This window comes from Calidris pugnax, unplaced genomic scaffold (genome assembly GCF_001431845.1).
Source record: "Calidris pugnax isolate Ruff unplaced genomic scaffold, ASM143184v1 scaffold24, whole genome shotgun sequence".
Taxonomy (NCBI): domain Eukaryota; kingdom Metazoa; phylum Chordata; class Aves; order Charadriiformes; family Scolopacidae; genus Calidris; species Calidris pugnax.
This window is the reverse complement of record NW_015090922.1, coordinates 33,261,004-33,284,727: the sequence shown is the minus strand read 5'-3', so window position 1 is coordinate 33,284,727 and position 23,724 is coordinate 33,261,004. Positions and strand designations below refer to the sequence as shown.

At 43.9% G+C, this 23,724-nt stretch overlaps 1 long non-coding RNA gene across 1 annotated transcript in view; it reads right to left on the bottom strand.

Moving 5' to 3' along the window:
- LOC106893025 overlaps positions 1 to 21,170 on the bottom strand; it is a 69,490-nt gene extending 48,320 nt beyond the window's left edge. The window contains exons 1-2 of the long non-coding RNA XR_001412974.1: positions 21,067 to 21,170; positions 10,926 to 11,039 (exon numbers count right to left, since the gene is read on the bottom strand). This is a non-coding gene — a long non-coding RNA (uncharacterized LOC106893025). The remainder of the gene's footprint in view (positions 1 to 10,925; positions 11,040 to 21,066) is intronic.
- Positions 21,171 to 23,724: the final 2,554 nt, after the last annotated feature.

Here is a 23,724-nt window from a genome sequence, read left to right as displayed (position 1 = left end):
ATCAGTGGGGAAATAAGGAGATAAAGACCTTCTCCCAAGCATTAGGAAGTACAGTCCTGCAGCTGTCCCTACACAAGGCACGAGAGACACTTGAAACACAAGGTTCACAGGCTGTGACAGGGCTTGTTGTTGGGACCTGATCTGGGATTTACGTTCCTTAGGCTTAAACTAGAAAGGGTTAAAATATGTTGAAGACAATTGATTATGATATTAATTACGTTTCAGGCTTTTGATGGCTGCTGTTTCCCCATTTCTTAATACATACCTTCAGAAAGAAGTTTTTGTCTTTTGGTGATGCATCAGAGATGTGTTACTGGGATGTATTTGTGCTCCTATGTACTAAAAACCTCCAAATCCTAGTCTCTTGCTCACATGGGATCAGGTGAATAGGAGGAGAGGTTAGGAGGCAGCAGCTGCCTTTGTCTGGGATGAGGTATGTTTCCTAAAATAATTTCTTCTCCTAAGAATTCTTCTGGTATTCAGAGACTTAGAATGCTGGTGACCTCTTTGCTTTATCTCCTTCTCTCTTCTTGACGTACATTGCACAGTTTTTTGGCTTTTGATCTTACCAGCTAAAATCAGTTTGCTTGACAAACGCTATCAATAAATGTTTTTGATGTATAGAGTGCAGGAAGCAAAAGCTGCAGGAACCCTTCCATCCCAGGGTCTGTGAGGCAGCTAGGAAGCTGTGTGGCAACTGCAAGGAACTGGACCCAAGAACTTAAATGATCTTCCCTGCATTCCCACATCCAGCGCAAGGCAGGGATTTGTTTCAGAAGCATTGCAGAACAGACAAGGAGAAGTTATAGACTGACAAAGAGTTCAAGGACTTCTTACAACTTTCCCTTCAAAGTGGACCACTGACTGCTGCGGACACTTAAGCTGCTTTGCCACAGCCATGCAGGCCTCCTACGCACCGCAGGGTCTGTCAGCCAAGTGTGAGCACTCCCTACAGACCTAACAAGGAGGTGAGGAACTTGTTTTGGCATTTTGTTGGAAAGAAGACTCTCTATAGTTATAAAACTTCACAGACACAAGCGTGTTGTTGGTGTGTGTCAGAAGAGGGGGTAAAGAGAGAGAGAGGGTGAGAGCACAAAAGCCAACTGTGGTCCCTGAGCCGCAGGGGGGATGCTGCTACCTGACAACCCATGGGTTGGAAATATTTATGGTGAGGAGTTTGGATTGCACTCCAGCAGCCAAATGGGTTTTCTGATCCCAGCATAGGTCAAAGGAAATATGAAGAGAAAAGGAATTTGGAAGAAGAAAATATCAGTAACTAGAAGCAGCTTGTTGTATATTTTGCAGGATGGTGGTGTCTATATGACCATAATGGCAACACATCTCTTACAGATATCTAACGTTTGCTTTCTTCCTTTTTAACCTTAAGTCTCATACCACCACTTTCCTGTGATCACACAGACCTTCACAGCTGTCACCAGCTGAGCATGCAGCTGCTGGGACCTTCACTGGCAGACCAGGGTGGGACAACTGTGTATATAAAGCTGAGGTCAGCAACCGGTTCTGTATCCAGAGACACACCAAACAGAATTACATTCAGCAGGAAAAACAGTCCCCTTAAAAGCCCAAGGCAGATCACCAATAACAACATTCATATGAAAAACAGTAGAGAATACATCTGAGTCAAATCTGGAGGCAAGGGCCCTTCCTCTTCTCTCATCCCTTGACCTTGCTGGCACTGGTAGGAGGAAACACGGACACTAATACAGCAATCCTGTTGTAGTTATGTGCCACCATTCATCTTTCCTCCCTCTCTGAATGTAAATACAGGGCTCCTGCAGACTGACTTCACTGGATATGAAAGAAAGACAAGTTTGGCATGCTCAGGGTTTGGGTTGGGACAACACTTTGCTCCTCATCCATTTCAGCTGAAGCCTCAGCTATTATCTTTTGGCTACACATCTGACTCCTGAGCATTTTTCTGACTCTTGAACATTGTTCCTAAAGGGTATTCCAACACCAGGCCCTTGGCAAGAACAGTGCAGGATGGCCGTGTGAAGGGAAGTCAGCTCCTGGGTTTATTCAAATTTCTTTGGCAAAACCTTTGCAGAAATTGCCTGCACTCTTGCCATGCTGCTGCAGGTCTGGTTCCACCGAGTGACTAAGGAACAAGGCAGAAAACTTTGTCAGTTGTAGCTCGGAGACTTGAGTGACAGCCAGAGATATACCTTCTCCTCTGAGGACAGGAAGTCGTTTGGCGCTTGGCCATCCTGTGAATCTTTCCAAAAGAAGCCTTTGACATCTAGGAGCTGATTGTAGTCTAAGGCCCTGGTTCAACAGAGGTCTAAGTCACATAGGACCATCAATCACAGAAATGCAGGGCTAGAAGAGATGTTAGGAGAACACCTTCTCCACCCCATGCATGGATGCAAGGTAACTATAACTTAGCCTCTCCTGGCAGCTGTACCTCTGATCTGTCCTTAAAAATCTTCAATCTCAAGAGTAACAATTCTTTCTAGGCATTCTCCTCCAGTCGTGGATTTTCCTAAAAGTAAAAAGTGTTTCCTAATGCCTAACCTAAATCACCTTTGCCATAATTTAAACCAGTTCTTCCTATATCCATATGGGCATAATTCATCCTAGTCTTTCACAGTAATGTTTTAAGTACGGGAAGCCTTTCATTATGTCCCATGTCATGATCCTTTTTTTCTAGATTAAAAAAAAGCAACAAGAACATTTCTTCACAGGTCAGGTTTTCCAAACTTCTCAGCGTCCTTGTTGGTCTCCTCTGGCTCTTTTCCAATTAGTCTCCATCTCTCATCAGGTGCGTGGTCCCAGACCAGACACAGTGCTCCAGTAAAGACCTCACCCACACTGAGCAAAGATGAAAAATTACCTCCTGTGGATTACACAACACATCTGTTATTAAATAACAGTACGAGACTGACTGTGGGGTTTTTCCACTTTCTTCACAACATCCTATTGTTCAGTTATTATTTCAAGAATTGTCAGTCCTTACAAATCCACCATCAGCTTCACCTTCTGCCCTGTGGTACTGCCAAAATATGTTACTAAATCAAGACCTAAATTGTAAGTAAATCCATGGAAATGAATGGTGTAATGGCAGCAGCAAAAATGGTGTAATAAAAGCAGCAAGGAGCAACGTCAGGACCCAGTCATAAACTGAATATCAGTGTACTCAGACTTCAGAGAGCTAATAATGCTTCTTACGTGTTGGCCAGTAGAAATCTGTAGAGTTCTTATATTCCTAAATGTGGCTGTCAAGTTCTTGTTTGCACTGCTGTATCACTCAATACCCACCATGAGATGCATACTTCTTACTTCTCTAATTTCCCATAACTTTTGCTTGTTTTATGAAAAATTAGAATTAGATCACAAAATGTTTGAATAAATTTAGCTCCTGGCCATATCTCTAACAGAGATGATGTGTATTAATATATTTAGTCATGAGCAGCTCTCTTACCAAACCTTATGTGCATCTGTAGGAACAAAATCCTAAACCTTGCTCCCATCTTGCACAGGCAGGGCTTAAAACATGTATTTGTGGATCACTCAAGAATGTAGATATGCAGATAGTGACAGAAACCTAAAAAAATGGGCACCAAAGATTTGAAAATATAGTCGTTGGTTTTGACTTACAATGTTTTCATCTCCTAGTCATACCTGGTGTTCTAGGTATTCGATACACAGAGTAGAGATGCTGAATGCTGTGTGTGGGGACTACCTGTGATGATTCCTGACCAACTAAATTCTGTAAGAAGTTGCTGTCCCTTAGCCAGTGAATATTTGCTTATTCCTGTTTCATGAAGCAATATTTGCCTGTCTAGTGGTTCGATAAATATTTTTCAGTAACTGTTTCCATCTCAGTCAGTTTGCTGCAAAATAAGATTTCTATAAATCTTGGTAATGCAGGGAGTGCACCCAAAAATATTTCGGTACTTTTTTTTTTCCACATAAAATATGTTTTATAAGCTACCCAACAAAAAAGCCTACAAAAGATAGAGGCAGGTTTTTGCAAGGACTATGGGAACCCTATCAGAAAAAAAATTCCTTTGTCTGTTATTATATTCATTTCACTTTTCCCCACAAAGCAAAAGCAGAGCACAGATCTAGGAAAGCCGAGAAAGATAAGAGGAGTGAATGAATCTAGGCTCTTCAATTAGACCAAGAAAAAAGTTTTGTAAATCTGGCCAAGAAGAGGTCACTGGTGACCCTGAATATTTAGACATATGACTCATATATAAAAGAAGCTACAAGAAATGAAAGATTAATCATCTGATGGCCTCTCTTTACTCTCTCTCCATTTGCTTATTCCTGTTTCATGAAGCAATATTTGCCTGTCTAGTGGTTCGATAAATATTTTTCAGTAACTGTTTCCATCTCAGTCAGTTTGCTGCAAAATAAGATTTCTATAAATCTTGGTAATGCAGGGAGTGCACCCAAAAATATTTCGGTACTTTTTTTTTTCCACATAAAATATGTTTTATAAGCTACCCAACAAAAAAGCCTACAAAAGATAGAGGCAGGTTTTTGCAAGGACTATGGGAACCCTATCAGAAAAAAAATTCCTTTGTCTGTTATTATATTCATTTCACTTTTCCCCACAAAGCAAAAGCAGAGCACAGATCTAGGAAAGCCGAGAAAGATAAGAGGAGTGAATGAATCTAGGCTCTTCAATTAGACCAAGAAAAAAGTTTTGTAAATCTGGCCAAGAAGAGGTCACTGGTGACCCTGAATATTTAGACATATGACTCATATATAAAAGAAGCTACAAGAAATGAAAGATTAATCATCTGATAGCCTCTCTTTACTCTCTCTCCCCTGGAAAAAAAATTTAAAAAAAAAAAAATTTCCCCCCTCACATTTAATTGTTCTATTAATCTACAGTAAAGCACCAGGCTTGGACAGCAAGGAATGGATAGCTTTCTGGTTGACAGTAGCATGTACTAACAGGAGTCTCTGGGCATCAAAAGATGGGTACGGGCTTCCCTTGGCTACTTCACCATTTTAGCAAGTGTTGGTGGCCTCTGAGAAAGAGAGCTTTCATAAACCCAACACTGGGGGACAACAGAGATAGAGTTGATCTCAAGCAGAGGAGGTCCCATAGGAGTACTCATGTCAAGGAAAAAAGTTTGGGACTAAGCTATTTTTAAACTGTTCTCTTCAAAAGCTTCAAGAAAGAGGATATTTGGGCTCCACAAAATGACTATGTAATTGGCTCAGGGGCATCAGGCCACAAGACTGCTGGATCTGACAGATGCAAAGGATCAGAGCGCCAGAAGAGCTTCTCCAGTTTAATAGCGTTACTTAAATATCTCAACTCAAGAAATTCACCCTGGAGATCAAATGCTGGTGTCCTTGTTGCCATGCAGAGTATGGATTTGATCTGAAAGTCTGCGTGATCACTAAGTGACCACCTCAAATCTGTCTGCAGGGTGGATTTTTTTCTAGCAGCTGGAATAACCTTCCTCACCAGCTACTTGCAAGCTGAAAAGTTCAGCACCATAAATCATGAAAGAACCACAAGTATTTGGGAGTTTCTCTGAAAGCAAAGCTGTGGTGGAATGGTCCAGCACTACTGGCATGGTACCTCTCCCCCAGTCACTACTGATCAAAGCCACGGCCTTTCAGAAAAATCCAAAGAAAATCATTGTATTGTGACACTGTCCGTCAGCTCTGCCGACACTGTAGCTGAAATTTACAACTACCTACAAATACCTCTTTGTTCAGGAGGAAGTACTGAAAGACTTCTTGAAAACAGACTAACCTAATCATGGCACACCATTAAAAGAAAAAGCTAGCACATTAGTCATATTAGTTGTTTCTGCTGGAAAAAGCATAGATGCAGTATCTCTGGCAAACAAGATAAATGATGCACGTAAGGTCTGATTTCAGATACAACAAAGTCAAAGGCTTTCAGGACTCTGGCAGGCTTTGGATAAAGTCATCGCACTGCTCCACACACAGCTGGAGGCCCCGCTGTGCGATGCCGTTTACTGTGCCTGTCTCATTCAGTGACTTACAGCTGCCTTCCCTCTAGCCATGGAAAACTTTGACCCCATCAGTCTAAAGACCACATCATGATGTTTCACCACATCTTGGATATAATACGCTCCCTCATTTATTATTGTGACTTAGATTAAAAGCATATAATCCCCTTGGAGCTAGTGGGAGTTTCTGTTAAAAAGGGATGAAACATCAGTGTTTCCTCACTTCTTTTTTTTTTTTTTTCTGGAGACACACATCCATCCGCTTGTGATCCGCTTGTGAGTATTTTATTTAGGTTTAGTTTGTTTGGGGAGTTTGTTTGTTTCCAAGGGAATACTAAGCAAGAGAATAATAGTAACTTACTCACAAGTGCCACCTCATCCATAATCATCCCAAGCAATATGCCCTTACCCCTACAGGACAGCCCTCCCAAATGTATACAAGAATGAAATTAATTGCTGTTGATACTTTCATGGTATCTGGAATAATAAATTGCAATCCGAACAGGATTAATACCACCTTTCACAACTCAGTTTTCTTGTACCTTGCAACATCTGTTCTCATAGGACTTCTACCCTGTCTCCCTTTTCCCTGAGGTAGGACAGTGCTCAGTGTGTGGCTGCTCAGCAATGCCGTTGCACATGTGGTCCCAGGAAGGGGAAGGGGATTTAACTAGATTACGGAGCTGAAGCCTAGGGGATTAAGAGAGAAGTCTCTCTGCCACCAGCTTCCTCCACAAGCTGTCCCACATCCATCATGAGATCTGATCTGGGAATCAGGGCTCAACGGAGAGACACTGACCTGACCTGCCTCTATCAGTCTCTTGGGTGCCATTGATCCCTTACCCAAAAAGTTCAAAAGTGTTATGGTACCCTGTGATATTGCAATACCTTCATCAAACATCAATATTGTGAAACGTTCAAGCCACATCCACAGGAATGGAACACCAGGAGTCTGGGCAGAGTAAAAAAAAAATTGTTCTCATGACCATGTGTGAGCTCAGGTGACCCTCTGGAAGCTGAGCTGCTTTCCTGGAGGGGCAGACTTAACAGAAACTCCTACACATCTGGTGGTCCAGCAGTGAGACTCCTCCGAGTTCTGCCATCTTTCAGCGAAGGAGGATGGAGATCAGTCATCACTAATAACAGACTAATTGAACTCAAGTGTAATTTCATTATGTTAGGCATCTTTAAAAAGGCAGTAATGCTGTGACCAGCAAGTTCAGCCACCGAATTTCCAGCAGGTAGCAAAGTTTTGGTTTTTTTTACAAGTTTGACCTACTAACCCCAGCGTGAAGGACTTTATTTATTCTGCACAATCTAGCTTTCCATTTTGAATGACTTAGGAAGGGCATATTCCTCTGAATGCATATTTGAAAGGGTGTGTGCACCATAGATGTTGTTTATCAACTTTTCTGCATTCCTGTCAGCTTTTTATCTCCTCCTTGCAATTAAATTGACAATCAAGAGTGGCAAAGAGTACTTTAATTTATGAGCCTACTGTGAACAGTAAGGCAAAGATTTCCAAAACAAGAAGGTTCAAGTCTGACCCATTTACCTGTCAAATTACTGTTTTCAAACTGCATTTTCCCACTGCACTTTGTTGCAACTGAAAGATGCCAAAACAGCTGTTTTCTGTTATATGTAGTTTTTCCATTCCAGTGGGAGTTTTTTTATAATGATCACAGAAAAATAATTTTCACAAAGTCCACATATATCAGGAAACACTGTGTTTTTAACTGCAGGTGAAAAAAAAAAATTAATGTTTTCCTTCCACATTTTCAGATAGTTCAGGCCAGCTACCATCCCTGTGCAGCTGGTCTGTCACTAGTTCCTTTCATTCCTGCTCAACAGCCCCCATGAATTAATCAGGAAGGTTGCTTCTTTCCAACCTTTTCATGAAGAGAGTGTTTGCAATGTGAAATCCAAAGCACCCATATCCTCAGTGAAGGAGGTGTCAGTTCGCTCCAGAACACCTCAGACATCAAGCACTTCCCTCCTTGAGTTCTTCAAGAGGCTGAGACCAGTCCCACTGCCCTCCAAGAGCCTCCCAATTCTCTCTTGAACTCAGTCCTTAAATGAAAAGCATGGCCCCAGAAACCAGAGCAGATCAGGTAAGCTAACAAGGTCAGAAGCATGTATAACTCCACTAAAACAGTGGTTAAGATGATGATTGAAGTCTTTTACTTTCTTTCAAGTTTTAATATGAAAGAAAACAGTGTAATGACATCTTGTGTTCCTGGCTAACACTGCATACAGCCTGGTTTATGTTAGTGCTCAAAGCATGAATCATATAAGTGACACCCTTACACTGAAGTGTTTACCTCAGTGTGTTGTCTGTATCACACATCAGTTTACTTTTACTGGGCTGGAAATTAATTTTGGCTCTGATGTTGCTGTAACGTCACGAGTTTATAGCTTGAAAATGTAAAGATAAATTGCAAGATTTAACAGACCAAAACAACTGAAAAAGAGACCTCTGAAACAGAAAAGCAAATACTGAGCCTGATAACTCAGATGACCTCTCTTAATACAATGGTAAGATGTTTTACGTTTGCACTTCAGATTTTTAGATATGTGCCCCTCAATGGAGATTCTCTATCTTCTTTACTCTTAGAATCATAGAATCATTTAGATTGGAAAAGACCCTCGGGATCATCGAGTCCAACCATCAGCCCTACTCTACAAAGTTCTCCCCTACACCATATCGCCCAGCTCCACATATAAACAACTCTTAAACACATCCACAGATGGTGACTCAACCACCTCCCTGGGCAGCCTATTCCAGTTTCTGACCACTCTTTCTGTGAAAAACTCTTTCCTAATGTTCAGTTTAAACCTATCCTGTTGTAGCTTGAAGCCATTCCCTGTTGTTCTGTCCCTAATTACTTGGGAGATGAGACCTGCACCTCTCTACAGTGTCCTTTCAAGTAGTTGTAGAGAGAGATGCTTGCTATAAGAGATCTCATCCAAAGTCCAGAACAGTCAGTGGAAAACCTCTCACCACCTTTGGAGGCAACTTAGCTAAACATCTAGATGCAGTGAGGGACTTCTGTATTTATTTCAGCTGTAGTCCCCTTGATGGGACACTGAGAGCTACAAAAATGAGACCCACAGTGGCTGTTCTTCTGAGTCCCATCCTTTGACATGTCTTCTTTCACCATCACACCAGTGTGTGAGGAGGCCCAGCCCTTGCACAGCCTTTGCACACCAGCCTTGCACACCACCACAGCCTTTGCAAGAGAGGAGGCTCTCCCACAAAGTAGCGACCTTTCACAGCCTTGTTGGAAGGAACAGGTTGGCACAGAAGGACACAGATGGATTCAAGTTTGGTAGAATCAGGCAGGGAAGGAAGTGCCACTGCCAAGATTTTTGTTAAACCCAGCTCCTCAGGAGCAGGAGTCTGAAATAGCAGGCAAGTGTACAGGAAGATAGAGGAGACTGGGGAAAGTGACCTGTGAAAGACTTTGGGGTATGTGAAAGGAGAGGGTTATTGCAGCTAGGAAGGAAACTAGAAATTGGGACAAGATGCAGCAGGAATATGCTTGAATAACATGGTATCATTTTTTGATAAAATGGATGTCTTTCAGAAGAGTACAAGTCAGTCAAATCTCTCTGGACATCTGTATGGTATCACATGGGAATTATTAACTAAAACTAAGAAAATAGGAATCAGCACAGAAATGGTTAGCAGATGAGGACATTCCTGGGGAGATGACAAAGGATTATCCCCCGAAGTAATCTAATGAACTGAAGCAGCTTTCTTGGGAATGAGATTAAGCATCAATTCTATGTGATCATTAGCAGAGAAAGTGGGAACTTCTGGTAGTATTTATTGATGTAAAAAAGCTGGGGGGCATTATCAGCATAGAGACCACCTGTGATGCCAAATGGGTCAAACCCAATCACCTAGAGGGCCAGACTAATGAATCAGAACAAAGTGTAATAATTTACAAAAGCCAAGCTCATGCACATGGGGACATGTTACCAGGCTTTTGCAGTCATCAGGAGTCCTCCCAGCTCAAAATGAGCGTGGAAGACCTGTGTATACATGTTGCATGACGACTCAGAGCTCTGACCCAGCTCTTGCCGCTCACCTTCCAAAGCCAAACTGGCCACAAGAGGGGAAAAGGCAGGCACAGGATGGTGCAGGAGAGGGATTTCCAAAAAAAAGACAGATAAAGAGTAGTGCTCACTAGACACAGGACAGTCCTGGGGAGAGATCACAGGGTTGCTGCATACAGCTTTCCTCTGACACATTCATGTTGAAGAAACAGATTAAGTGAAAGCAAAGCAGGTGCTGACTGTGGGTTTACTGGGGAGGCATTTTAAGACACCAAACTAGATAAGTCTGGCTTTTCAACCAAAAGAAAGCCAAAGCCGAGAACAGACATGACTGTCCTTTGTAAATGCAGTAGCAGAGTAAAAAGCAGCTTGAGCCAAGTACAAAGCTCAAATGGGTATAAACTACCCATAACTACCCTTACTCTGGAAATCACGAGCCTGTTCCTCGCTGCTAGAGGAACCTTGTGCTGAAGCAGCATCCAAATAGCTGCAGTGAAGACAAGAAGTCTCCCTGCTTCCCAGACAGACCTGCATAAGGGCTTGGACACAACGGTTGTAGATGAGAGGACTGACCTTCATGACCCAGTGAAGTCAAGTGCCAAGAAGTCAGCAAAAGTCCAAAAGATATGGATGACACATGCTTACAGCAGGGAAAATGGAAGAAGGAAAGGCCATTTAAATACAGGGAGGAAGCCCTGGGTGAGTGCAGTTGTCTATAAGCAGTAGTATTTGCTTGTGAGAGTCTATGCACATATAGCTACAACCATAATTAAACCCCACACTCTTCATCACTCAATTTTAAAATCCCTATTAAGTCAAACTATCTAATAAGATCATTAAAAATACTATTTCTTTCCCCCTCTGTTAATGACATGGGAACAGAAGTGACCCTACCTGAGCCAGTTTGCATCCTCACTGTGCAGTGCGTGGCAGTATCAGCTCCGGGCATCACTTCCCTCCTGCAGGTAGCAAACATCCCTCAGCACCATCATCTGCAGTTCATTATCTCTGCGAAGAGGAAACAGAGCATTATGCTATGCTGAATTACAAAATGTCCCTAAGCATCTTGTGTAAAGGAGCAGAGAGTGAATACAAATTGACTGCAAAGGAAATAAATCCCAGAGAAAGTACAAAAGCAACAGTACTGTATTTATTAAACTTGACCCTTTTTTTTTTTTCAGTTTGCAAAAATTTCAAAAATCTCCAGGAAAATGTAATGGGCCAGACTGCATTTGTTCCACTTGGATAACAAGCTTCCTGAAAACCTTACAAAATAGCATGGAATGCAGCTTTGGCTTTACAGGAAAAAGTCATCACGGGTTGATAAAGAAATCACTAAACTGTCTGTGCCCAGAGCTTCAGTGTTTTGCTTAAAGTCTGCTTTGTCAGGGAGGAAGGGTAGGAGCAGAGCTGCCTGCCAGATTGCTCATTCCTGGCCAGAGGATGGGAATCGATGTTTGCAAATCTACAGTCTGCTGAAAGGAAGTATTTTTTGAACTGAAATAAAAGGTTAACTGCCAAGGACGATGATTTTTCTTCAGGATATTTGTACAAAGTAGATCATAGTCTAGGTCTGATTCTGAAAATAATCATACGTGCAATGAGTTTAGTAGGTTTAGCAGCAGCTGATCAGTTTGTGGACCTGGGCTGATTATGCACAAGTTTTAAACCTAAACTCAGACAAGTTGTGTAACTTCCTGGGTTGGATCTTACTGCAAGGTAAGAATTGGCTATGGTGGCAATCTGCACAGAGTAACGAATATTAAAGTGGAGTTGAAACTGCACTTGGCTCTTCCATGTTATCAAGCCTTACTTTGGCATGATTTTCCTCTGTATATAGCTTAGTTTCCTGTATGCCACCTCTGCCCTGCTGACTTCTGTAGTGCCATGGACACGGGACTCACAGGGGCTGGAAGGACAGGCAGGGACCTGCAGAGATGCGATGGGAATATTGCTGTTTGACAGAATCATAGAATCATAGAATGGTTAGGGTTGGAAGGGACCTTAAAGATCATCTCATTCCAACCCCCCCGACATGGGCAGGGACACCTCCCACTAGACCAGGTTGCTCAAAGCCTCATCCAGCCTGGCCTTGAACACTTCCAGGGATGGGGCATCCACAGTTTCCCTGGGCAGCCTGTTCCAGTGCTTCACCAATCATACACTAAAGAATTTCTTCCTAGTATCTAATCTAAATCTCCCCTCTTCCAATTTAAAACCATTACCCCTTGTCCTGTCACTGCATTTCCTGACAAAGAGTCCCTCCCCATCTCTCCTGTAGATTTTGGATATTTTGGATTTTGGATTTAGATATTGGAAGGCTGCTATGAGGTCTCCCTGGAGCCTTCTCTTCTCCAGGCTGAACAACCCCAACTCTCTCAGCCTGTCTTCATAGGAGAGGGGCTCCAGTTCTTTCATCATCTTCGTGGCCCTCCTCTGGACACGTTCCAACAGGTTTGCATTGTGCAGCTTAAATGGGCAGATGGCTATCGTGAAGGATGAGGGAAGGATGCACTTGTTGCAAGCTCTTCTCTTCTCACGAGGAGAGGCACACTCTTTCTGGACACTGCCCTCATTACTGACACCTTTGTGCTGAGAAGGGAGCAGGACTTTACCTACCTTCCAGTGAGAAACGATGCGCCAGTCTTACCATGACCATATAATAAACTGTATAATTATAAACCCTAAATACACCCTAAATATAAACCCTAATCATGTGCCTGTGATTCATCACATAATGTACTGCCTACACCAGACACCTTGGTAGCTGTGCCAGCTCTCAAGGAGTGGAGAATTGGAGGCTTTGAGATCAAACCAAAAACGAGTGCAATGCATCATCCAAAATAGCGAAGTTTTAAATTTCTTTTCTTTGTGTGGCCTCAGAAAAGAACAGGACCGGCTGGCTGTCCACGGGGGACAGTTGTTATTGTTTGTTTATTGAAGTCATTCACTTCAATAGTGGATCACTATTTAACGTGCAATCTGGCTTAACAACAACCATAAGAAAAAAGCTTCTCTATTTGTAACTTTTTGTTTCCAGAATGGTTTACATTTTGCTGGTTTTTCCACCTTTTCTTTCCCTCTTTGGCAAGGGAAAACAAAGTTTGGGGGGAGGATGGAGAGAAAGGGCAAAAATAGAAAGAAACCCCTTGTCTGCTGAAATTCAAAAGACCGACCAAGGCTGCATTTTTCATATGGCTGTTTCTTTGGAAGAATTGGACACTGAGATTTCAAGAAAAGGACTGATTTCCACTGAGAAAAAGGGACTTGGTTTTTTTCCCTTTGAAAAATTTTAATTGGCTTCATTAAGTACTTCTCAAAGAGGTAACCAGAGAAACATAAAAACACATGCTTTCTAGTTCATATTTACAATGACTTCTCTCTAAACCTCATACACCATTGTAAGACTGTCTCATACAGTAGTGCCTGGGGACAGGATGGAAGTGAGTGTTGGTGTGTACCTTAATCCCAGGAGGAAAACATCCCCTTCAATATTTTTTGCATTTACTCAAAAATACCTAAACCCGCCTTGATTCTTTGTACTCCATGCACGCCAAGAAGGGAGCCAAGAACTCAAGGATATTCATTTCTTCTCTCCAAACAGCATATTTCTCCACTCAAAAGGGAAAAAAAAAAATCCCATCAGTTTGACAGACTTCCAAGAAGCACTGGGATTAATTTATTTATTGCCAGGGTCCAAGCTCTGTTTCTTTAGGCACTGGCAAGAAAGGGTCTATTTTACATCCCTATTTACATAACTAATGAATATAGGAGACTGCTTAGCAACGTCTCATCAAGCAGCATGAGACTCACCTTCCAAAAAACAGACTCACCAAGATGCAGTGCAATCATTTAGCTCTGTTTTAGTGTGTGTTAATAGGGGAAATTATGACTTTTCTTCGCATTACACAGGCATGTTTTTTCCATGTTTTCTAAAGGTTCCAGGTTTTTTAAAGGTACATTTCTATTTAATGTTTATGATCTGTTTTGCCCTTTCTACTCAATAAGGCTTTTATCTCTTATTTCCTCATAAAAAGCTTATTATGCTAAGAGTATACTAAAACATGTTGCATTTTCCTCATTCGGTTTCATCAACAGGGAGCTCTTAGATAACGGCAAAAGTGGTTTGGCTTGGGGGACAGGAGGCAGAGATCAAATGCAAGAAAGAAATTATACAGACAGGCTCTAACATGTTACATTAAAGTGAACTTAAATGTCACAACTGCCGTCTCAAAGTTTACCCCCCTTCGAAGGGACGAACCAGCAGACACAGCTTTCTCTAGGGGACGTAGTTCATATGGAGAAGACAGTGTGCTGTCACCCCAAACATGATAACCAGTTTGCACCGTAGTATGAAACGGGGGCAATCTAAGCATGAGACAAAAGCAGGGACAGAAAGAGGAGAGCTTGGTGGCCCCCCATACCCAACTGCAGCCACAGACGGGAGGGCAGGGCTGGGCTCGGGGCCATGCTCCCTGACAAAGTGAGTTTGGTCTCGTAGGGAGCTGATGGGCAGAGAGGGGAGCAACTGGTTTGGGCTTCTGCCCCAGGACAAACCAGTCCCTCCGGAGACACCTTGGTAGCTGCTTGCTGTGTTACAGCTGCCCATGGTGAAACCCCAGCTCTCTTTCGACTGAAGTTCTAATTTAAAAGTGGTTCGAGCTGCTGGAGAAGCACCTGGCTTTCCAGACAAATTACTAAAATAGTTTCTTCACATTAATTTTTCCCTTCCCCCTGAAGCCAGCAGGTGACATCTGGAAAGCATACGAAACAAAGAGCAAATTGTGATTTCAAAGAGATGAGTGACTCCACCCTGTCCGTGTGGGCTCAGCAGCCCCTCTGTCAGGCTGCCTCACACTAAAGAATTTCTTCCTAATATCTAATCTAAATCTCCCCTCTTCCAATTTAAAACCATTACCCCTTGTCCTGTCACTACACTTCCTGACAAAGAGTCCCTCCCCATCTCTCCTGAAGGCTCCCTTCAGACATTGGAAGGTTGCTATGAGGTCTCCCCAGAGCCTTCTCTTCTCCAGGCTGAACAACCCCAGCTCTCTCAGTCTTGTGTGCAGTGGCAGGCTTAGCCTGTCTGTGCGGGCTGCACCAAGCAGACGTGACACCAGCCACCCCAAGAAGGCAGTGCTCCTCTGCACGGTCGGCTCCTGCTCTTCCAGGGCTCACAGCTGAGGAGATGCACAGATAAACAGCATCGTTCCCCATAGCTTACTGTGCAGGTGGATCTCAGCAACCCAATGCTTAAGGTGTAAAACTCAGGCAGGCACAAGAGCTGAGTGACCCTTCGTGTGTTTGCACGGTGGGGAAGAGGCAGGTGGGGAACCCACTTCTCTCATGTTTTCCTCCCTGAGTCTAAGAAATTTACTCCTAGGGGAATGACCACAGGGCCAGGAGCAGACCGTAATCCCAGATTGTGCTGTGTTTTGGCCCCTCTGGGGGTGGGATAGGACCTTGGGCACGGTGCTGGGCTCATGTGGCTGGCCAGCTTCCAGGCCAGAGCCGGCGCTCACCCTCTCGGCTGGGAGCAGGAGCCGAGGAACGAGCGTCCGGCTGCACCCCCTGCGGGAACACGTCCCCTGCCTAATGGATTTTACAAATGTGTTTGATAAAAAGTCCCAGACTCCAAGACTGCAGCAAGAACAGGGATGAGACAAGACTTGCCGGAGCCACGTGACCCTCATCATTTTTGGCACGTACTGAAGTACAAAAAACCCCATGCTATGCCTAGGAACTCATAAAAAAATAAATCAACTGAGCCTTACTGTAAATGTGTTATAAACTTTACACAAAAGGTTAATGAGAATGTTATTTAAAATTTGCAGAGATATGTTGGCTTTGACTTGTCTGAGTGACAACAGAAAGCGAGGATGAGGAACATCTAACACTATCATACTACAGACTAAAAAAAATGTTAAAGTAACAACCACAGCCAGGCATTTCAAAACAATGCATGATATTCTGTGGCAAAAACTCACAGTAATAATTAAATCACATTTTTTTTTCAACACAGCTGGTATTGAGTTCAAAGTCAAATTCATGTCAACAAATGGTCTAATGAGCGACATCACACTGGTTGTGTAATGACACATAAGAAGATTGCTTCTGGTAGTCCAACAGAGCCATTCCAGCATGCTGGATGATGCTAGAGCATCCTGCTCGGGTCTTCACACCCAGACACAGAGCTCGCTTTTGGACAGAGCTGTGGGAGGGAGAGTTGATGTGATCAGCAGGAGGCAGAAGGAGGCAAAGGTGGCTTTGTGGTGCTCAGAGGAGATGAGGAATAGCTGTCAAGTGGGAGAAAAAAACATATATTTGCCATGTATATGGAGGCTTTTCTCCCAAAGGACATGGGATAATAAGAAATAAGGAAACCGGATTATAAAAAACATAGCAATTTTGGGGGAACCTCAGTCTCCTCAACAGGCAATGGGAAGCTGTTGGAGAACTGTGTGTGAGCTTTAACTGGTGGGAAGGAGAAGAGTGGCTGGGAGGTGTGTGGGGGCCAATGGCCAGAGGCAGAGAGGGTGCACAAGATAGGAGGTATGGGCAGGTACATCAGAGACTCAAGAAGCGGGAGGTAAAGAGCAGGGGACTATTCTTCTTTGAACCATCAAGTTCTGAGGATTTCATCTGGCTTGTTTCCTCCTCCAAGCTCCCAATGACAAATCTCTACGCAGCTGAGAAGAACAGAAAGAGAAAATCCAGAGACCCACATGAGAGACCTCCAAGGTTGACCAAAGATGTATATGCCTGAAAAGAGATCTTCTGAGGCTGTTGCCAAGCAATACTATGTGTACAGTACAACACACTCTTACTTACATTCTGAGAAACTTTCAGAAGACAAGTACATGAAACATGATAAGTGCTTTTCTCTGCTGATAAATCAACAACAACAAAAAATGGCATGATGATTGATTTCACTACCTTAGTTTGCTTCATATGCGGTCTTCCAGAATGCCAGCTGCACAGATGCCGAGGCAAAATCAAACTACAAATATTTTTCCCCTTGGGATGCAAGGGAGACCACAGATTCAGATTCAAACCCCAGGTTTCCCTTCGGGCTTTGGTTCCGAACTGGATCCCCAAAACTCTGAGGGACCATCTAACCTGCAGTCACACCTGTTGTGATAATGTTTGCTCAGGGAGTAGGAAACATGAAAGATCCCAACAAGGTTTTGTAAATTCTCATCCCTTTCAAGACCCTGGTTTTGGTCAGGCTTACCTTAAGCCTGAACCAGGTCTGAAGACTGGTGTCACAGTGCAGAATACACCAGGGAGACACCGCATCTTTTCTCTGAATATCTCCTTAGGAAAAGAGAGCTTTTGCTAGAAGGCAAAACCTGCCCATTTTTATATAACAGCTTGTCTGAGTACATTGCATCCCATCCCCTGTCACCAAGCTGCTGGCCAGGTGTGAAGAATGTTATTTCACTTTAACTCTGATGCACCTCTATAACAATTCTTAAAAACTGGAGATGATGATTCTGCTGAGCAGAGGAAAACCATCCCGTCTAATAGTGAAGCTGTCCAAACAAAAATTAATTTCCTGAGCTGGCATGTCTCGCCCAATTAATCTTGTGGCAGTCTGGCCAAAGTCAGACTGCATTTGCTCTTTGTTTATTTTCAGCCAGAACTACACGTGTTGGAGCAAACTTGCTTAGTTGGCTGTCATAAAAACTTCTTAGGAAATGTGATTTTAGGAACTTCAGAAAACTGAGTTGAAAGTAATCTCTGATCTGTCCCATAGCCTATTTTTTATTTCTTTAGCACAAAGGGATGGCATACAATCATGTGAAGAAGTAGTTTTACTTACTAAAGTAAGCAGGGTAAGATTATAACCATGGTTTCTAAATGTTGCCTAAAGAGACAACCTGTCCAACGCTCTTTTTACATCTTCTTGGCTGACATATGAAGCTTGGAGCCAGGATTTCCAGTTAGCCAGAAAGCCAGAAATGGTGCTCAGAGTTGTTCCAAATGAAACTCTTACTGCAGTATTTTAAAGCCATCTGTGCAGCTTCTGACCAACCAAACTCCCTCACCTTGGAGGGCGGGCTGTGGCACGGTATGATGATAACCCAATGCTTTCTATTTGCTGTCTGTGACTTCAGCGAAAAACACTCCAGCATTACACATCCTATGGCATGTCCACAGAAACTTGCTGTGCCAGCAAAAGGTAACAGCCTGGAAAGCAGCTCTACCTCATGAAAATCACAGACCTGTTACTGTGACATCCTATGAGTTAATATTCCCTAGAAGGGAAGAAATTAAACCATCCAATTAAATGTGGAATACCTTCACTTTTCTGAGAGTCTCATCCATACCTGTAAAGTCTTTGCACTGAGTAATTGCAGCCCATGTACACATGCCATATTCACTTGACAATCTCCACCATAAGACCCTCTTGCAGCTTAATCAGAAGCTTACCTGTATTTAAGTCCTTTGACCAAGATTCGCATTCTGTGAAGATGGTTGATGTCATCTGGACTTCAGACAACAAACAAGGTTTAAGCCTTGTGTAATGGGGGAAAGCAGGGCTGTCTGAGGGGCTGAGGATCCCCTCTCAGGCACAGCTGCCTATGATCCCTGGGACCTGTTCTCCCTTGGTGTCTCTCTTTCAGGTCTGAGGAGGTGCAGGACCTGCAGCTAGTGTTTCTGAGTGCTAATGGCTGCAGGGAGGTTGCAGGGAGGCTCCAGGATGGGGAGGGATTGGCATGCAAAGAGTAGGAACAAACTCCATGGTCTGAATGCAAAAGCAGGGAACCAGTGAGAGGAACAGAATGTGAAAAAGAATTGGGGAGTACCTGGGAATATGTAACTGACCAATCAGAAGATAGATTTGAGAGAGAGAGGGGAGGAAGGGAAGAGGGATATACTGTAAGTCAGTACAGCTGTGGAGCATGCTGGGGTCAGGTGAGAGCAGATAACCTGATAGGTAGAAAAAGAAACTTAAACTGGGAGTTGAGATGAGGAGAAGACTGAGATGTGGAAGAGAGAAAAGGTCTGGAACTAGCAGCAAAGCAGGAGAGAGGTAGAGGCTTGGACTAAGAGAAACAGGAGGCTGGAGCTGGTGAAAAGATCCTAAGAGACAGGTGATGCTATCAAAAGCTGAAGGCTGGTTGATATGGCACAGGAAACCTTAAAGGTATCTTTTCTTAACGACTGAATGCTTGACTTACTAACTGTACAGCTGCTTCAGAGGAGAGCTCACATGCAATGACAGCACATGTGCTTTCAAGCAAACATAGCCCAATAGACCTGATGAAGGGCTGACATTCATGTCTGGCTTGTGTGGCTATTGAGGTGGACAAGCCACCAGGAAAGCAGGCAATCTCAGGTGAAACCTTTGGCAAGTCTGTGACAAATAAGCTAAAATGGATGGTGTGCAGATGAGCAATCCAGGTGAGCTGGCAATGGCTCAGTCTTAATCCATATGGGCACAGCTCCCCAGAGTAGAACCTGATTCTTTCTTCCTGCTCAAGGCTGGGCTCAGGTCAGGCACATGCCAGGGACCAGCTCCCTCCACCAAGGTAGAAGAAAGGATGGACATCTCTGCAGTCTGCAGCTGCCCACAGCTGAACAGGCAGCTCTGCAGGGTGCCTCTTCATTGGCACCCCAGGTGATGCTTGTGTGGATCAGTGTTTTATGGCATCCTCCTCAGAAACCTGAAGGTAGCCCCAGATGGAAAGGCCAAGTATCTAACTTTTTCCCATTGCTTGTACAAACCCAGTTTGGCAGCATGTGGTGGGGGTTTATCTCCCTTTTAACCAGTCAGAGAATGACGTGGTACCAGAAAGCATAAAGCAGACCCTCAGGAACACCTACTCCCCAGCCCCACGTGCTGCTGCTGTTTTACCAGCCTCTAAAAGCTCTCTGCAGGAGATGGATGACTTTGCAGCAGCCAGAGATGTCTCCCTGCCCACAGCGTGCAGGGCCAGCTGCTCTCCCAGCAGTATGCCCCATGGGGCAGAGCCAGTGAAGCCATCTGACTCACACATGAGTTGCCTGTCAAGAAACAGCTGGAGGCACTCAGCAGTGCTGGGGTGCTGGACACAGATCCTCCTGAGGCTGCAAAAGGCATACTCTGGGGTTTCGTGATGGGCCTCATCCTTTGGAGCCAAAAGTCATGGGGTTCATGGCCAAACAGATGGACTTCACTCAGAGGAGGGGGAGGCCACCTGAGGAAGGGTAAGAGGAGCCAACACCAAACATGTGTAGGGCTCCTTAGCAACATGAGATTAGCCAAAACATGCCGTTGCATTGCAGACCTCTGGATATCCACACACTCTCCCTTACTCACACACACTAAGCCTTCCCTGGACTCCAGCATCTTCAGTGGCCTTCATCCAGCAACCTCCCTGCGCTGCTCCATCCTGCTCAGTAGAGGCCATGAGCCAAGCCCCGACATCCCTTGCTGCCTTCCCACACCAACTAACACAATATCAAACACCAAATACACCTCAGTCTACCCCTCTCTTTCACCCTGGCTTATAACAGGCTCTTCAACGTCATTAACCTATGAGAGGAAAAGTCAAAGCAGGGGTTTCTGAATGGATACGAATGCCACCAGCAATGCACAAACCATGTCACAGTGCTGGTGGCTTGTGGACACCCAGAAATGGCTGCAGACAGCAGTGCCTGTCACAACTACTGAAGATGCTGATGCTAATTCAGAAAAGCCTTAATGACTCCATTTAACACTGTCCTTTAACCGGGCCCCCAGTGCCACCTTGGTGGGTTTTCCTTTGGTTGCAGTCCTTTGCCAGACCTGACCCACGCGGCCCAGAGCTCCTGCATGTGTCCAGTGCAGGTTCCACCTGAGAGGCCCATGGCAGAACTGTGGTGAGGAGCAAGCCAGGGAGCCTTCTCCTGGAAAACATAACCAGGAGTAGGGCCAAGCTTAGCATTTGTGTCCTTCCCACATATAAAAACCTCATCACGCTGGGCCTGCCATGCGCAGCACAGAGCTCTGTCTTCCTCTCAAAGATTTCTCCTTAGCTTGTTGCCTTTCATTTCAAAGCCATACCTCCTCTCTGGATTTCCTTTCACCAGGCACGCAAAGCTTGTCCTCTTGCTGTTACCTTCTCCAGCCATGCCAATGCCCATGGCTGTCTAACACTGTCCCGTGGTCTCAGGGGTATGTAAAACTGAGCAGGGCTCGTGAAAAATCCCCCTCTCCCTCCCTATCTGTGTCACGTGTCCAGAAACAAAACAGCCTCGAGGCATCTCTGCTGCATGTTCTGGGTCCTGTCATCAGCAGCGTGTGATCTTACCAGGACGTAACCCAGCTGGTCTTGTTTCTGCTCTCTGCTCCTTGCTGTCTTAGTGTGGCTGATGAGAGGAAAGAGCTAGACAGAAGAAAGAGAACAGAGACCAAAGAAAGAAATGGGAGAGAAGGCGGAAGATGAAAGGTGGTGAAAAAAACTCCCACCTTTATAATAGTGGAAAACAGGCAGAAAAGAAAAAAAGAAGAAAGAAAAGGCAGATGGTGATGAGCAAATAGAGAGAAGGAAAGAAAAGAATAGAGAGGATACAAAGTGTAAAGCAGCAGAAAAGCGAGGAAGTAAAAAATGGAGTGAATGAGGAAATAAGAGCAGAGGCAATCCCCACCTTGAAGATATACGTTCCTAGAGAAAGCCATTTGAGCAGCACACGGTAAAGAGCTCTGTAATGAGGTAGCAGATGCTGCCCTCTCTGTGGGACTGGGACAGCCATTCGTCACAGGCAGGACGAAAGGCAGCCTTTGAAGGGAGCTATCCCAACAGGGTCAGAGGCAAAACCTCTTCTACAAGCTGGAAGGGGTCATTAAATCAGTTATCAGAAGACCTATCTGTTGCAAGTTCATGCTCGGTTTGTTTGGCAGCAGCATGTTTGTGTGCCCATGTCCCCCCTCACCGCACTTGCCCAGGGAGCACAGATGGGCAGACAAGGGAGATCACGGTGTGCCAGCAGTAAAGCTTTCTGCCTCCACGCTCCCCGTGAAAGTGGAGCCAAACCCACACTACATGCAGAATTCTGTACTCTCTTCCAACGTAGTTATCCAACTAGTTTTCAAGTTGGTCCCTCACAAAATAAAAGACTATTTGAACTCTGCTTTATATCAGTTTTTTTCGTTGCTAAGACACAAATCTTACAATGAAAGCCCACATTTAAGGAACACTAAATAAAACCAATGCTGATACATTAAATGTTAAATGAGAGGAAATGAGTAAAGCCCACTTTATCCTCCTTATAATCTTCTGAGCACACATACTAGCAACCAAAGTCTGAGTTATCTCTATGCAGTATCACAAGTGGAAGGAGGCTGCAGTCATGAATATGGGGGCAGAAGTTGTGCAAGGAAGCTTTTTTGAGGGAGTTCACAGCAATAGTGCTTTTGTCCCTGTGAGGACAACTACTCTGCTGAAGCATGTGATTGCTGGCACACACTAGGCTTGCTAGGTCAGAAAATGCTGGAGCCCTTCCACGGGCTCTTTGCTTTTGAAGCTTCAGCTCTCTGTGTTCAGAGTAACTGAATACATTGGGTTTTGGAAGAAGGTTTTACTAATCTGCAAGATCTAGGGTAAGATTTTCCAAAAATTCCCAAGTGATTTAGAAGCACTTCTTGCTTTCTAGCAGAGTGTGGGTTCCTGCACTGTCTGGACATGTTCTAAAGCACCACCACAAATCAGAAAATACTCACCAAATTGGGCTTATTCATACTTGGTGAACAGCCAGCAAAGAGCCACAGAAGGGAGACACTAGGTGGGACCCTGGCCTCGGTGTCACTGGTGACGCACCTCAGGAGCATAACTGGGGGCAGAAGCCAGCTCCTCACCACCTCCAGCTAACGGCAGGCAGTCAATTCCTGCATTCAGAGAAAAAACCCTCAAATTCATAAAATGTGGTTAATGTTTGGGCCTGACATGAGTATTGGAAGCACTCTTGTTGCAGATTCTATAGCCATGATATTACGTCATACTACGTAATACTACGTAATAGCCTCGAGTTACAGTATACGGTATATATACAGTATATAGGATATGCAGATATCCCTATGCAAGTATCTGAATTGATACTTCCTCAGAATTGGTGTTCAGAGAGCAATGGGAATTTGCACCACGTGAGTCTCTGCCCTTGGCTGCCCACTCTTTACACACCAAACCAGCCAAAACATCCTTAGCATTAAAGGCTATGCTGGCACAACAAAGCCACACTCTTCAGAATATGCCATTCATGAAAAACCACATAATCAAGCAATTAAGACATTTACAATATAAAGACTATTTCTGATTCATTAAGGCATTTTGGAGGTCTTGGTTTGAAGTACTATTTGAATCTTTCCCAAAAACTAAAAAACAGGAAAGTGGCAGTAACACGCAAATTAGACTTGACTAAATTGGTTGACATAGCGTTTAGTGACATGTTTTAGGGTTTTTTGTTGTTTGTTTTTTTTTAATCAGAGTTAGGTTGATGGTTGGACTAGATGATCTTAAAGGTCCCTTCCAGCCCAGACAATTCCATGATTCTATGATTCTATAAATAAAGGCATTTGGTAAGTAGAATAACTAGTTAATTATATCTTTTTAAACAATTAGCAAGGAATGGGATTAGTTTTGGTTTAGAGCAGTGAAGGTGTAAAAGCATTTGAAGGCATAAAATGGAGAAGGTAAAATCTTTTAATTGCATCAGATGCAAAACCATT